This window comes from Chrysemys picta, unplaced genomic scaffold (genome assembly GCF_011386835.1).
Source record: "Chrysemys picta bellii isolate R12L10 unplaced genomic scaffold, ASM1138683v2 scaf206, whole genome shotgun sequence".
Classification (NCBI taxonomy): Eukaryota; Metazoa; Chordata; order Testudines; family Emydidae; genus Chrysemys; species Chrysemys picta.
The window spans coordinates 45,001-50,000 of NW_027052913.1; the positions used below are offsets into that span (position 1 = coordinate 45,001).

At 71.1% G+C, this 5,000-nt stretch overlaps 1 non-coding gene across 1 annotated transcript; it reads left to right on the top strand.

The window, feature by feature from the left end:
* Positions 1-2,888: 2,888 nt before the first annotated feature.
* On the top strand, positions 2,889-3,007 carry LOC135978302 (5S ribosomal RNA). Its single transcript, XR_010595728.1, has one exon. It is a non-coding gene; the product is annotated as a 5S ribosomal RNA (ribosomal RNA).
* The last annotated feature ends 1,993 nt before the right edge of the window (positions 3,008-5,000 follow it).

Sequence of the window (5,000 nt, forward strand, 5' to 3'; positions counted from 1 at the left end):
GTGGTCTGCCGGAACCGCTCGACCTCGCACGGCGGAGATCTCGGCCAGACGGCCCCACGCACGGAGGGCCGGGCAGGTGCCCGGGCCGCCCCGAGGAGGGAAGTCCCCATCGGTCCCTGGATCTGTGCACGCGAAAAGGAAGAGGGTCCCCATCCGCCTGAACACCGGACGGCCCCGCGGTTGGGGTGCCGGCCCGCGAAGGGCCCTTCCCGTCGCGAACGTCAGCGCCACATCGATCGGCGGGCGCGAGAGGAGCGGGCCCCCCCTCCCTCCGGGGGGCGCCGACACTCGGAGCTCGGCTCCCGGCCGCTGCGGGGCCCGTGAGCTAAGAGCCGGGAAAAGCGGGCCGTCTCGGCGGAGGGCCGGGTGCTGGCCTCCGCCCTCAAACGGGCCCGCTCCCCCCCTCCCACGCCGGGCAGGGTCGGGTACAATACTCGGATTGATCCCCTAGGCTGAGCTCCGGTTCTCACAGGCTCTGAAAAACCTGTCCTCAGAAATCTCCTCACACAATCCTCGAAAGGCAGGTCGAAAAAGCCAAAGCCCCGCCTTCGGCGGTACGAAACTGGAACCGGGCGCCACCTCGTGGTTCCCTCGGTCGGCCGAGACGGCGTGGGGCGACCCCTTCCGGACATCCGCGAGACGACCGGCCGTCAGGTCAACCCATTCGCTCCAAAGGGGTTGACCTGGTGGCCGAGAGGGGACTTTGAAAATTTTTCGGACTTGGAAAACTTTTTTTTTTTTTTTTCCCCCCAGCCCGCTTCCTCCGGGTTGACCCGGTGGCCGAGCGTCTCGCCGTCCCCGGACGCGGCGAGGGACTGCCTCCCGGCCGTCAGGATCGGGCCCACGGAAGTCTGATTTTAAAAAAAATTGGCCGACGCCACCGCGGAGGGCTACCCGAGCACCCCGGGCCCCGGAGCCGGAAAAGGGAAAAAAAGGATCGGGCCCACTAGAGACATGGACCCGGCCGCCAAGCAGGCCGCCCTGGGCTGACCCTCCCCGGCCGCAGCGAGGGACTGCCTCCCGGCCGACAGGATCGGGCCCCTGGAAGTCTGGGGGTGGGGGGGGGAAATCGCCCCACGCCTCCGAGGAGGGCTGCCCGGGCGGGCCTGGCCCCGGAGCTCGAAAAAAAAAAAAGGATCGGGCCCACTAGAGACATGGACCAGGCCGCCCTGGGCTCACCCTCCCCGGCCGCAGCGAGGGACTGCCTCCCGGCCGACTGGATCGGGCCCCTGGAAGTCTGGAAAAAAGACTGGAACCTGACGCCTCCGAGGAGGGGGCGCCCAGGGAAGGAGGGAGATCCGGGTTGACCTGGTGACCGGACGGGAAAGAGGCCACCGGGCGTCCCCCCCCTTAAAACCTAGGGGTTGACCTGGTGGCCGGAAAGCGAACCGGCCAGCAGGTGAACCCTTTCGATTCCACGGGTTGACCTGGTGCCCGGGAAGCGAACCGGCCAGCAGGTGAACCCGTTCGATTCCACGGGTTGACCTGGTGCCCGGGAGGGGACTCTGAAAATTTTTCAGCCCTTTCGACTCGGGGTTGACCTGGTGGCCGAGAGGGGACTCGCACGGCAGGCAAGCCGCCCTGGGCTCACCCTCCCCGGCCGCAGCGAGGGACTGCCACCCGGCCGACTGGATCGGGCCCCTGGAAGTCTGGAAAAAAGAATGGAACCTGACGCCTCCGAGGAGGGGGCGCCCAGGGAAGGAGGGAGATCCGGGTTGACCTGGTGACCGGACGGGAAAGAGGCCACCTGGCGTCCCCCCCCCTTAAAACCTAGGGGTTGACCTGGTGGCCGGAAAGCGAACCGGCCAGCAGGTGAACCCTTTCGATTCCACGGGTTGACCTGGTGGCCGGAAAGCGAACCGGCCAGCAGGTGAACCCGTTCGATTCCACGGGTTGACCTGGTGCCCGGGAGGGGACTCTGAAAATTTTTCAGCCCTTTCGACTCGGGGTTGACCTGGTGGCCGAGAGGGGACTCGCACGGCAGGCAAGCCGCCCTGGGCTGACCCTCCCCGGCCGCAGCGAGGGACTGCCTCCCGGCCGACAGGATCGGGCCCCTGGAAGTCTGGGGGCGGGGGGAAATCGCCCCACGCCTCCGAGGAGGGCTGCCCGGGCGGGCCTGGCCCCGGAGCTCGAAAAAAAAAAAAAGGATCGGGCCCACTAGAGACATGGACCAGGCCGCCCTGGGCTCACCCTCCCCGGCCGCAGCGAGGGACTGCCTCCCGGCCGACTGGATCGGGCCCCTGGAAGTCTGGGGGGGGGGGGGGAATGGAACCTGACGCCTCCGAGGAGGGGACGCCCAGGGAAGGAGGGAGATCCGGGTTGACCTGGTGACCGGACGGGAAAGAGGCCACCGGGCGTGCCCCCGTTAAAACCCCTAGGGGTTGACCTGGTGGCCGGAAAGCAAACCGGCCAGCAGGTGAACCCTTTCGATTCCACGGGTTGACCTGGTGCCCGGGAAGCGAACCGGCCAGCAGGTGAACCCGTCCGATTCCACGGGTTGACCTGGTGCCCGGGAGGGGACTCTGAAAATTTTTCAGCCCTTTCGACTCGGGGTTGACCTGGTGGCCGAGAGGGGCCTCGCACGGCAGGCAAGCCGCCCTGGGCTCACCCTCCCCGGCCGCAGCGAGGGACTGCCCCTCCCCACCCCCCGGCTGACAGGATCGGGCGCACTGGAAGTCCGGGACAGTATTTTCCCCGACGCCGGGGAGGGCGGGCGGAGGGGCTCTGGCGGCCAGCCCGGGCCCCGGAGCTCGAAAAGGAAAAAAGGACCGGGCCCGCGAGAGACGGGGGCCCTGCCGCAGGGGGGGGGGGCAGTCCGACCGGGGCTCACCGTGCGGCAGGCCCGGGCGTCGGCAGGGGAAAGCGGGCGAGGAGGCGCGGGGCCGGGTGCCTACGGCCATACCGGACCGAACGCCCCCGATCCCGTCCGATCTCGGAAGGTAAACCGTCCCGGGCCTGGCTAGTACTTGGATGGGTGACCGCCTGGGAATCCCAGGTGCCGTAGGCAGCTTTTCCCGGTCCGAGTCAGCTCTCTCTCCTTTTCTGGGGGGGAAGGAGAGGGGGGGACGGGCCGGAAAGCCCCTCGTCGCTCCTGCCGAGTCGGAGGTCGCGGCCGCAGGTCACGGGTCTGGGCGCCTGGGGTCCGGCTCCCCACCCACCCGGCTTCCTCCGCGGAGGACCCCCCCCGGGGCCACCGAAGCCGCTGGGGGAGACCCCGGGCATGGGGCGGACTGGCCCGGACCCTCCCGGCCGCCGGCCCGCAGGTCCGCCCCGAATCCCCCCCCGCGGCCACCCAGGCCAGGCCTGGCCAGGCGGGACGGACGGCGGGTGTCCAGCGCCCAGCGGCTTCCTCCAGCGGGGACCCACGGACCCCAAAGCCGCAGGGGGAGGCCCCGGGCCCGGGACGGACTCGCTCGGACCCCCTGCGCCCGGCCGCCGGCCCGCGGGACCGCCCCGAATCCCCCCGCGGCCACCCAGGCCAGGCCTGGCCAGGCGGGACGGACGGCGGGTGTCCAGCGCCCAGCGGCTTCCTCCAGCGGGGACCCACGGACCCCAAAGCCGCAGGGGGAGGCCCCGGGCCCGGGCCCGACTCGCTCGGCCCCCCCGCCTCCCCTGCGCCCGGCCCCCGGCCCGCGGGACCGCCCCGAATCCCCCCGCGGCCACCCAGGCCAGGCCTGGCCTGGCGGGACGGACGGCGGGTGTCCAGCTCCCAGTGGCTTCCTCCAGCGGGGACCCACGGACCCCAAAGCCGCAGGGGGAGGCCCCGGGCCCGGGACGGACTCGCTCGGCCCCCCCGCCTCCCCTGCGCCCGGCCCCCGGCCCGCGGGACCGCCCCGAATCCCCCCGCGGCCATCCAGGCCAGGCCTGGCCTGGCGGGCCGGTGTGCGGCTCCCCCGGGCTTCCTCCCCCGACGACCCGCGCCCCCCTGAGCCGCAGGCGGAGACCCCGGCCCCGGGGCGGACCGGCCCGGGCTCGCTCGAGCCCCCTGCGCCCGGCCCGCAGGACCGCCCCCCCGAATCCCCCGGGAGAGGCCCGGCCTGCACGCCACTGACGACCCGCGGCCCCCAAAGTCGCAGGAGGCGCCCCCCCCCGGTTAGCCCCGTCTCGCTCCGCGCCCCCCGCCCCTCGCTGCCGGGACCGGGCGCCGCCCCAGAGTCAGCCGCAGCCGGCCGGCCTGAGAGCTGCCCTCCTGTGGACGACGGTGAGTTTACCTTGATACTAACCGGCCGTCAGCCAGGTCAACCCCATTGCTAGACTGGGGTGGACCTGGTGGCCGAGTGGGGACTTGGAACATTTGACAGCTGCTTCCCGGGGCTTGACCGGTTGTCCTGAACGCCCCCCACCCCCAGCCCCAGCCCCCGGCTCCTGCTCCCCTCTCCCCAGCCTCGGTGCTCCGCTCCCTGCCTCGGAGGCTGCCTCTCTGCGGCGCCTGCATCGCCTCCGAGGACGCGCACCCTCCGGAGGCTGGACGTAAACCCACCACTGCCGCTGACCCGGCTCTCCGAGGGACGACTGTGAGGCCTCCCCCCCCCCCCCACCCCCGGACCGCCCTGGGGACGACTGCTAAGCCTCCCCCACCGGACCGCCCGGGGCAAGACTGCTAAGCCTCCCTCCCACACACACACACACACACTGTCGGGGGAGGACTATTAAGCTTTCCCCCTGGAGCGCCCGGGGCGGACGACTGTTAAGCCTGCCCCCGGAGTCCTCGGGGGAGGACTATTAAGCTTTCCCCCCTGGAGCGCCCGGGGGGGGACGACTATTAAGCCTGGCCCCCGGAGTCCTCGGGGGACGACTATTAAGCCTCCCCCGGACTGGCCGGGGGGCGACTATTAAGCCTCCCCCGGACCTGCTCCGTCTCGACTATTAAGCCCCCCTCTGTGGTCCTCAAGACCACTGCCGTGCTGCCCTCGGAGTGGGGTGACACCCGGGCCGGAAAGCAAACCGGCCACCAGGTCAACCCGTCGAATCCAATGGGTTGACCTGGTGGCCGGAAAGCA